The following is a 12,045-nucleotide window of genomic DNA, read 5'->3' on the forward strand; positions in this document are numbered from 1 at the left end:
GTTTTTCCGTTTTTTGACATTTTGTCCTTCCTCTCTTAAACTAAAAAGGCTTTGACCTAATTACTTCTAAGGACTGAACATAAAGCTATCTCCTCACAGAGTTGACTTTCTGCTGGAATCCCAGAAATTCATTTCTAACCCTCTCTAGACCATTTGACCTCCTGTAAGTTTCGTGCATGCATCAGGGTTCTTCCCACCTTAGGGCCTTTGTATGGAATAGTCTCCCAAGCCTCGCTCAAGGGTCTCCTCAGTGAGTCCTTCTCTAGCTTCACTGTCTAAAAGTGCACACCCTCCCTTTCCTCTACCCCACCTCAGCACTCATTACTCTCATTCCTTGTTTTCTTATTCTTTCTGGTACTTCATTTTCTGTGATTTGCCATAATATATTCTATTCACTTAGCTGGCTAACGACCTGTAGTCTACCACCAGTGTGTGGTCCCATGGCAGCGAGTTTGTCCTTTTTGTCACATATGCTTTCTCAGTTCTTAGAATGGTGCCTGACACATAGTAGGTGCCCAATTAATGTCTGTTCTATGGATGAGGACCATGGAAGCACTAAAATGTTATTACAAATAGTTCTGAAGTCTATGTGTCCTCCCTGGATTTTCTGTGAACTGAATAATCATTTTATCATCACATGGGAGTTTGTGAGATTGTTTAATACTAAAATGATTTTCTCACAGTGAAAAGTTTGGACTCGAAAACTCTCAGGCAGAAATCACACTCTTAAGTGTTTATGAGGACCAGGCATGTAAATAAGCTGAGGTTATGTGGGTCAGGTTTGGACTGTGGGTAACTAGATGGAGTGTGTCTAAGACAAACAAACAAACAAAAAATTGAATAAAAATAAAATTATTATATCAATTTGAAAAAAGACAAATGAGTTGCAGCTTTTCCATATCATCAGGTACTTCCCATGGGACTTATTGCCCAGAGCCACTCAACTATCTAGTTCTTTCAAAGTAGAAAATTTGAAATTTTACTTGCAATTGCCTGGCTCTTGGAAGTTAGCCATTAAGCCAGTTATGAGATATGCCTGGTGGACTGCAGAATGCTACACAAAATCCTGTCCCCCTAGAGTTGCTGCTGTTGAGTTTGCTAGGTCTCCTCCCTTGGAGGATTAAGTTGAATGACATTAAAACTTAATTAGAACACAGTTCAGAGCCTTGAGCATACACTCTAAAATCTAGAGCGAAGCAGAGTCAATCCTAAATAGCCATTCCATGCTCCTTTTATCCTCCATCCTATTCTACCCCTGCTTTGGTTTTCTAAGAATATGGATACTTTCCAAACAGAAAACACTTACCACACCATCTTATAATGCAAATAATGAGAAAAATAGGAAGTTCTTTGACATCTCTAGATTGTCAACATCCTGCACTTTAAAAGTGAAATAAGGTGACTTGAACAAGGACTGTGATATGGTGACTGTTGATCTTATAGCTGCAGACCCTGCTGCAAACCAGGGTCTCCTGAAAGAAGGGATGATTCATATCAGATGGGTCATGTGTGGATTTAGATTCATACTTAACAGATAAAGTAATGTTCCTTCTTTTTTAGTTCTTTCAGAGCCGATTCACTGTTACCTCGTTGTACCATCTCAACCACTCCATTAGACTTCATATCACCTTCTTAGAATTCCTTTATTCCAATTATCAGAACTGTGCCAGGCTATTTATAGTAAGAAACTGTGTGTAAAGTCTTTCTTTTTGCTGCACTCCCCCCTTGAATGATCTGAAAATTGTCACTCCACTGAAATGAAGTCATGTCTTCTTTCAATGTACAGCTTACCTACTCTGATATTTTCACTTGAAAATTAGTAACACTGACTCCTTGTTCCTACAAACATGAAAAATAGAAAACAGCAAATAAAGGGATATTTAAATAAGAAAGCAAACTCATTCATCTGAGCATTTTACTGACAACTTGTAAAAAGAAGTTGAACAAATGCAGTCATTTCTTGCCTAAAGACTGTGTTTTAAAACTAATGGCACCAATAGATGTCAATATAAATGAGTAAGAGTTAGGAAAATTGGACAGATAATAAGCAATTCTGTGAACAAAAGGATGTGGCAAAATGCTGACTGTTTAAGAGTATGGTCCAAGAAATTACACAATCAATAGAATTGCCAGGCATTTTCCATCTTTGGATCAATTAGGTTAAGAACTAAAAGTATCCACATTATGCTAATTTCAAAAGGCAATTAAGAGAAAGGATATCAAAAGAATAGAATTAAAGCTTCCATAGAAAAGAAAACAGAAAGAAAGTATAGCAAATTGTAATTCAAGCTGCAAAAAAGGCAAGAAACATTCTAGGTGACTTGCTTGGACAAAGAAATCAAACAGTCTAGTAAAATAAAGACAGGGAGACAAATGTAGTTACCATGAATAACACAACTGGTGGCGGAAAGTTTTCTGCATATGAAACTAAAAAGAGACAGATTAACAAATGGAAACAGAGGAGAGGAAACTGAAGCCACCCATGAAATGAAACCCAGTGAAAAACTCTTTGATATTTTTAAAGGTAATAAAATCAGAAAAATATCTTTGGTATTTTTAAAGGTAGTAAAATCATACCTTTAAGTATACAAACCACTTTACTTAAAAGTGGAAGTCGCTCAGTTGTGTCTGACTCTTTGTGACCCCAAGGACTATATAGAATTCTCCAGGGCAGAATACTGGAGTGGGTATCCTTTCCCTTCTCCAGGGGATCTTCCCAACCCAGGGATAGAACCTAGGTCTCCTGTACTGTGGATGGATTCTTTTCCAGTTGAGCCACCAGGGAAGCCCAAGATTACTGGAGTAGGTATCCTATCCTTTCTCCAAGGGAGCTTCCTGACCCATGAATCAAACCAGGGTTTCCTGCATTGCAGGAGGATTCTTTACCAGCTGAGCTATCAGGGAAGCCCAAGTTTTACTTAAATTTTCTCATTTTAGCCTCATGAGAAATTGGGTAGATAAAAACTCTCATTTTGTATGTGAGCAAAAATAAGTTTAAGTGACTTTATGATTTTCCCAAAGTCTTCCAGGAATTTAAAGAGTCAGAGCTCAAACCCAAACTTGTGTATATTATTTCATAACCCACAAAAAGTTAATTTTTCCATATTGAGTTTTTCAGATACAATATTACATGCTAAAGTAAGTGTTAAAAATATAGCCCAAATCTTTCCATCTAACCTAGACTTGGCCAACCATTTCCATTCTTTCTGCTCTGGGAACTACCATAGGAGAAACCTAGATTACCAGGATGATTGACTGCAGTACAAATTTATGATTTCCAACCTCAGCTGGGCCTCTCTTGCAAGCACAACAACCATTTTGCTCATCTCTAGTTGGCTCCTTGGGGCTTCCCCAGTGGTTCAGTGGTAAAGAATCCACCTGCAGCGCAGGAGTAGCAGGTTTGATCCCTGGGTTGGGAAGATCCCCTGGAGAAAGAAATGTCAACCCACTCCAGTATTCTTGTATGGGAAATGCCATAGACAGAGGAGCTTGGCGGGCTACAGTTCATGGGGTCACAAAAGAGTTGGACATGATTTAGCAGCTAAATAATGTTAGCTTCTTATCCCATTTCTCAACGTATTAACCAGAGTAGTTAACAACTTTTCTCCCTCCTCAGCCCTCCCTCTCCACTGCCTGCTCTACTTTCAGCAAATTAGTTCTCTCTCTGCTCAGTTGGGACAATGGGTACTGTTTGATATCAACTGTTTCTCCACTAAAAACTTAGTAATCTTTCCCCTATTCTTTCATCTTGTTTTCCACCTACCTCAGAGGAAGGGAAACTCTTTCCATCTATGCCTCTGATTTTTATTTTTCAACTTGTTCCTTTAACTAAAAACACCCTTTAATTTTTTTTATTTTATTTATTTGGCTATGCCAGGTCTTAGTTGTAGCACTTGGGATATTTAGTTATGGTACAGGAACTATTAGTTACCGCTTGTAGGATTTAGTTCCCTGACCAGGGATCGAACCTGGGCCCTCTGTATAGGGCACATAGATTCTTAGCCACTGGACCACCAGGGAAGTTCCTATTTCCTGCATAGAAGCACCATTCTTCTGTCTTGCAGATCCATTCTATTTCCCTCCAATTTGCCTCCATTTCACAGCCATCTCAATTTTCTCCTTCGCCTTACCATTGTTCTCACTGAACAGACAGACAGTGAAGTCACTCAGTCGTATCCGACTCTTTGTGACCCCATGGACTGTAGCCTACCAGGTAGCCTACCAGGCTTCTCCATCCATGGGATTTTCCAGGCAAGGGTCCTGGAGTGGGTTGCCATTTCCTCCTCCAGGGGATCTTCCTGACCCAGGAAACGAACCTGGGTCTCCCGCATTGCGGGCAGACGCTTTTACCCTCTGAGCTATCAGGGAAGCTGATGACGATCCTAGCTCAGCTTCCTCATGGGTACTACTCACATCTGGCCCAGAGAATTGGACCTTGTAGCCATTATGCAAAACTTTCTCAAATGAATAAATGAATGAATGAGTGAACTTCTACTTTTTAGTTTCCCTAAAAGGATTTATGAGCAGATTCCTTTGAGGAAAGTGGTGATTAGAAGCAACTTTGCTGTTCAAAAGGATTTCTTACATGAAGAAGTGTCATTTACTGCTTTGTGCTGTGTGCTAAATTGCTTCAGTCACTTCCAACTCTTTGCTACCCTATGGACTATAGCCCGCCAGGCTCCTCTGAGTGGGTGGCCATGCTCTCCTTCAGGGGCTCTTCCTGACTCAGGGATCGAACATGCACCCCTTATGTCTCCTGCATTGGTAGGCCTGTTGTTTATCACTAGCACCACCTGAGAAATCTATTTACTGCTACTTGTTTTTATAAATTACGCATACTTTCCATGCCTCCCTTCCTTCTTCTCACTCTACACCATCTCCACCCTCTCCCACCCCAGATGGGAACTGGCATTCTGTACTCATCACACTATAGTATACTGTTACATTGTCTGTTACTGCATAACAACTAACCTCAAAGCTTAGAGGCTCAGCTAGACAATCCCTGCATGGGCTCCTGTACACAGCTGGGTCAAATGATAACTGAAAGCTAGAAAAACTAAGGCAGAGCTGCAAGTGTCCTTCTGACCTGGACTTGTAGGATATACAGCATCATTTCTGCTGTATTCTGCTGGTTACAAGTAAGTCAAGGCCAGTTGTAATTTAAAGGGAGGAAACTATACAAGCACATGAATACTGGGAGGAAAAGTTCACTGGGAAACTATGCTAGATGAGAAGCTATCTTTGGAGTTTGACTGCTACATATATTCAATTGTGTATGTGTAAACCTTCGAACTTAGCTATTAAAGTACAAGAACTGTGTTTTTGAGTTCCTGCTGCTGCTGCTGCTGCTGCTGCTGCTGCTGCTGCTGCTGCTGCTGCTGCTGCTGCTGCTAAGCCGCTTCAGTCATGTCCGACTCTGTGCGACCCCAGAGATGGCACCCCACCAGGCTCCCCCGTCCCTGGAATTCTCCAGGCAAGAACACTGGAGTGGGTTGCCATTTCCTCTTCCAATGCATGAAAGTGAAAAGTGAAAGTGAAATCACTCAGTCGTGTCCGACTCTTCAAGACCCTATGGACTGCAGCCCACCAGGCTCCTCTGCCCATGGGATTTTCCAGGCAAGAGCACTGGAGTGAGTTCCTACTGAATAGTAAATGATTGCTGAAGACATCATTATGTCAGTCATGCACCAAAAATACAACTGACCAAATTTATACAAAACCATTTCTAGAGGTTCAAGACCATTTTAAGCAATGATGAAATGTGTTGTATATGTAGAACAGTTATGTTAAGTAGGACTTTCCAGGTGGCACTAGTGGTAAAGAATCCACTTGCCAACACAGGAGACATAAGAGAAGCAGATTCGATCCCAGGGCAAGAAGATCGCCTTTAGGAGGGCATGGCAACTCACTCCAGTATCCTTGCCTGGAGATGCCATGGACAGAGAAGTCTGGCAAGCTACAGTCCATAGGGTCGCAGAGTCAGACACAACTGAAGCTACTTAACATGCAGGCAATGTTAGGTAAGCCTGTAAAGCAAACAATCCGGATTGAGCACAGTTTAGCAAACATTAATTAATATCATCCATGGGCCCAGCACTGTGCTTGCCATTGGACCCAGGTGCCTTAAGAATGAATTACAGGACTTCCCTGGTGGTCCCGTGGTTAAGAATCCACCTGCCAATGCAGGGGACACAGGTTTGATCCCTAGCCTGGGAGGATCCAACATGCCTCAGGGCAATTAAGCCCATGGGCCACAATTGTTGAGCCTGAGTGTCACAACTACTGAAGCCCACACGCCCTAGAGCCTGTGCTCCACAACAAGAGGTGCCTCCAAAGTGAGACGCACACACGCTGCAACTAGAGAGTAGCCCCCTATCGCCTCATCTAGAGGAATCCTGAGAGCAGCAACAGAGAATCAGCACAGCCAAATATAAAAAGAAGCGAATGAATTAATTTTTAAAAAGAATTAATTACAGTTGGCCCTTCTGTCTTTAGGTTCCACATCAACAATTCAACCAACCATGAATTAATTTCATGTTGGCTGATTCTGCAGATGAAGGCTCCACCTACGGCAGAGGGCCGCTCTACTATGCATTTTATGCCGTGCTGTGTTAAGTCGCCTTAGCTGTGTCTGACTCTCTGTGACCCTATAGACTTTAGCCCACCAGGCTCCTCGGTCCATGGGATTCCAGAGGCAACAATACTGGAGTGAGTTGCCGTGCCCTCCTGACCCAGGGATCAAACCCATGTCTCCAGTGGCTCCCCCACTGTAGACAGGTTCTTTACCACTGAGCCACCAGGGAAGTCCACACATTTCATACAAGGAGCTTAAGCATCTGTGGGTTTTGGTTTCTGCTGAGGTCCCTGAAACAAATTCCCCATGGATCCCAAGGGACAACTGTAAATGCAAATTAACCCCTTATATGCATATGCTCTCTATTAGCTAGCCGTGCTGTGCTCAATTGTGTCTGACTCTTTGCGACCCCATGGACTGCACTTTGCCAGGCTCCTCTGTCCATGGGATTCTCCAGGGAAGAATACTGGAGTAGGTTGCCATTCCTTCTCCAGGGGATCTTTCTGACCCAGGGATTGAACCTAGGTCTCCTGAACTGCAAGAGGATTCTTTACCACTAGCACGATCTATTAGAGCAATAAAATATTTATCATTGAAACACATCTACAACTTTAATTTTAAAGGTAAAAGTTTATTACCAAGATTACAGTAGAATCTAAAGTCAAAACCACACAGAGAATTATAAAAGAAATACAGTCATCCCTCAGTGTCCATGGGGTAGCGGCTCCAGAACGCATAAAGTCCCATTGTCAACCTTCCCTACCCTCTCTTCCACAAATCGTGTAGTACTGTATTCATTTATTGAAAAAAAATCCATATATAAGTGGACTCCTATAGCTGACACCTCTGTTGTTCAAGGGTCAACTGTATATGTACGTGTCAGAGAGGAAAAGAGAGAGAGAAAACAAAAGAAAGGAAGGAAGGGCAGATTCACATGCTCATTCCTTCAGGAAACCTGTTCTACATATTTACAGAATAATTATTCAGCAGAGATGCTTAAAGAACCCTTGTGAAATCCAAAAAAATTTTAATCCATTTATCAAAGAAAAGATTATAGGGCTTTCAAGGTTCTTAAGATAACTAAAATGATACTGTAATATTGAGCAAAAAAAGCTAATCTTAAGAACTTGATAAATTGTATAATAAACTATTAAAAACCAATAGGGTTTTTTAATTGATATGAATATGCCATCTGCATATTTCCAATATGTATGATATGTAAACTTAAACTACATTTTATGTTTTATAAATGTGTTACTTAAACAAAATCATATTCGCAGAAAGGATTTCCACTTGCTTTGAAATATTGTTATTTCAAAGCTGAAAAGCCTGAGTATAATGTTATAGAAGAAACACCAGCTGGTTACCATATCACGCTATAATGAAATTTGCAAATGAAAACTGGAGAGGGAAATAATATTCCCAATGGTTGATATGCTAAGATAATTGTGTTGCTAAAGAGAAAAGATTAAATCCAATCTGTATATTAAAGCTAGACTGCATCATAAAAATATTTCACAAAATAATAATCTACATTTATCCTAAAAAGTTACGTATTTAAAATAAAATTTATTAAAAGTCTTACAGATATTCTGAAATTGAAATGCCACTTCAAGAACAATAAAATGTCAAAATTATTCATTTTCTTCACTGTTTCCCATACCCCATAAGAAATAAAATATTTATTTGTGTGTGCGTATGTATATATGTAACAGCCTCAGTTCCCCACTTCCTCTGTAGGTCTACACTGGACACAAACTCAAGTGCTCAAATGAATAAAGTTATATAATAATGGTTGTTCAGTTTTTCAGTCATGTCTGACTCTTTGCAACCCCATGGACTACAGCACACCAGGCTTTCCTGTCCTTCACTGTCTCCCAGAGTTTGCTCAAACTCATGTCCACTGAGTCCCTGATGCCATCCAATCATCTCATCCTCTGTCACCCCTTCTAAACTAATATAACAATTAATTCGCTAATGAAATAAAATGTTTAAAGTTACATTTGCCAATTTTTCATCACCAAGGTATTTTTGCATTGCCTTTATCTTTGGCATGCCCTTGGTTTATTTCTTTTCTTCCAGTCTATGTCTTACTGTCCCTTCCCAAATCTCCAACAACTCCTTCTCATGACAAATTTTAAAAGTTTGATAGTCAATTGATTCCCCCTTGGTCATATCACACCCCTTTGCATTCCCCATTAAAATATTGTCAGCCCTCTATAGCTGTGGGTTCTGCATCCAGAAATTCAAACAATCTAGGATCAAAAATATTCAGAAAGTTTTTCAGAAAGTTCCAAAAGGCAAAACTTAAATGTGCTGTGCTCTGGAAATTATTTACATATCATTTACATTGTATTTATAGCTATTTACATAGCATTTACATTGTACTAGGTATTGTATGGAATCTAGGGATGATTTTAACCATAGGGAGGATGTGTGTAGGTGATATGCAAATACTATGCCATTTTATATAAGGGACTTGAACCTCCACAAATTTTGTTATTTTCTGGGATCCTGGAGCAAAACTCCTGCAGATATTTAAGGGATGACAGTAATTGAACAAGGGATGATTCAAAGGCCTACTTTACTCAGTCTAATTTAAATGGGTTATAACCCAGAAGCTTTGACAACTTGTTACACAATACAGGTTATGATGGCCATGCTTAGTCACTCAGTCATGTGCAACTCTTTGTGACCCCATGGACTGTAGCCCACCAGGCTCCTCTGTCCATGGGGATTCTCCAGACAAGAACACTGAAATGGGTTGCCATGCTCTCCTCCAAGGGATCTTCCCAACCCAGTGATCAAACCCCAGTCTCCCACATTGCAGGCAGATTCTTTACCATATGAGCCACCAGGGAAGCCCAATACAAGTTAATAAAATGATAACTGAAATTGCGGATATAAAGTTAAAATTCAGAATTTTTATTTTTAAAAATATATATGGTCCTTTTACGTAAAATTTTATTCAGATATCTTAAATATACGTGCTGGCACCAGACATACATACAGGGTTTCCCTGGTGGCTCAGAGGTTAAAGCGTCTGCCTCCAATGATTAACTCTGATTTTAATAAATATTTCCTGACAATGATTGGCATATTTTCTCTATATGAATGTTTGTCTGTTGATTACTGATTTTTACTAATTTTCCCACTTTCTATCAACCATATGACATTGACCATTTCTAACAGTTCTCCTAATGATAATTTTCAGTAGAAATTGAAATAAATGTATATACCAAGATTACTGTTTATGTACATATGTTCCTTTATCATGTTATTTACAACAAACAGAATTTGCTGGAGTTTATTTCCCCCCATTTCTATCAGAGTAGTATCTGTCTACCTTACAATAAATTTAGCATCTTTAATAAATACCCATTAACTTGAATGGAATATGAATTTATTAATATTATGTCATCTATAAATTTTAAACAAAGCCTCATCCAGTGATCCATTTAACTGTGTTGTATTTACAATATCTGAATTCTTAATGCTTTAAGAACTGTTGTGTTTGATTAGAAGGAAGTCTAATTTTCCCAGAATCATTCTAATTTTTCTCTTCCTGTTCTATGGGGCATGTGGGATGGAAGGAGGTGATTCTTAGATATAATTAGAGCTGTGGGAGGTATCTCTGAGCTCCAGGACCAACTGTTGTTGCTGCCGTCTGCTCTGCTGACCTAGTTGATTTGTGGCCCATGCTGCTGCTGATTTTCTCTAATAGCTAACCTCTGCTCTTCTCTCTCTCTGAGCAATGAGGTTCTGTCTTCTTCTCATAGTCAGCTCTCTTAAAGAGGTCTCCCAGGACTTCCTTGGTGGTCCAGAAGTTAAGAATTCATCTGCCAATGCAGGAGACATAGGCTCAGTCCCTGGTCCAGGAAGATTCCACATGCCGCGGAGCAACTAAGCCCATATTCCAAAGCTACTGAAGCCTGTGAGCTCTAGAACCCACACTCTGCAACAAGAGAAGCTACTCCAATGAGAAGTCTACCCACTGCAAAAGCCCTGGCTCTCTGCAACTAGAGAAAGCATGTAAGAACAATGAAGACACAGAACTACCAAAACTAATAAATTAATTCAAATTTTTTGGGAAAAAAAATAAAGAAGTGTCCCAGAGCAGGGCTTTTAGGACATCTAATAATAGTTCTTTCCTTTAACAAGGATCACAGATTTGAGGGTTAGGCCAGATAAGCCCTGTAAAGACACTTAGTTTGACCAATGTTCAAGCAAAAAATCAACAATGAAGATCCTTAATTGTGGTGTGTACCCTTTATTCTGCCAGTCCACCTTTCCATGTCAGACTGTCATACATGTTTTCATCCTGTTTCCTCCTTTTGAGCCTCAAAGCATCCCCCTAGCAGCCCGACTGGTGTGTCTTCCTGAGAGCTGGGCTTCCGAAGTGGCTCGGTGGTAAAGAATCTGCCTGCCAGTGCAGGAGACACAGGAAATTCAGGTTCCATCTCCAGGTCAGGAGGATCCCCTGGAAAAGGAAATGGCAACCCGCTCCAGTATTCTCACCTGGAAAATCCCATGGACAGAGGAGCCTGGTGAGCTACAGTCCATGAGGGTTGCAAAAAGTTGGACACAACTGAGCAACTGACCACACAAGCATCAGAGAGCCAACTGCAAAGGAAAAATGTGGTTTGTAAAGTCAACACTGCTGCTTAAACATGCCTTTTTTAAAGTGGGAACGGTCGACACCAAGATCATCAGCCAATTGCCTAAAGCTGAAAAGCGTTAAGTCCAACTCGATGACAAATTTTAAACATTCTGATCTTAGCCTTTTGTGATTCCTGGAGTTACTTTCATTTTCATATACAGCATTTCACTGCAAATATAAACTAGTTAATAAACATTGCTTCTTTTCAAGTTGGGTATATAATTTCTTTTTTATGCAAGAATATTTTTTTAATTAATTTACTTTTTATTGAAGGATAATTGCTTTACAGAATTTTGCTGTTTTCTGTCAAACCTCAACATGAATCAGCTGTAGGTATACATATATCCCCGCCCTTTGAACCTCCCTCCTATTTCCCTCCCCATCCCACCCCTCTAGGTTGATATAGAGCCCTTGTTTGAGTTTCCTAAGCCAAACAGCAAATTTGATAGTCAAAAGTATTGCAGAGTCTTAGCCTATAATTTAGTTGAATGAATTCAAACTCAATACTTCCCCTAAAGGATAGGGAAACGAAATAATACTTACAAAAATGATGGTTAAGCATAGTTGTAAAGGAACTTGACACCACTAAAAAAACTATTCAGAAATCTGAGGTTGAGAAGAATAATGATTTAAGACTAACAACTTGGATAGAAAATAGAGGCAACGAGTTCATTGTGAGAGAAAGCAGCTTATCTTAGGGTATTCTGAGCTTCTCAGTTAAAACAAATATCTCTGATTTCCTTCAATGGTTCCCACTGACAACATGAAAATCACAGTGATGAAAGTGCTACTGCTTATCCTGTGTTCTTAA

The sequence above is a fragment of the Ovis canadensis genome, chromosome 9, assembly GCF_042477335.2.
Source record: "Ovis canadensis isolate MfBH-ARS-UI-01 breed Bighorn chromosome 9, ARS-UI_OviCan_v2, whole genome shotgun sequence".
In the NCBI taxonomy this organism is placed as follows: domain Eukaryota; kingdom Metazoa; phylum Chordata; class Mammalia; order Artiodactyla; family Bovidae; genus Ovis; species Ovis canadensis.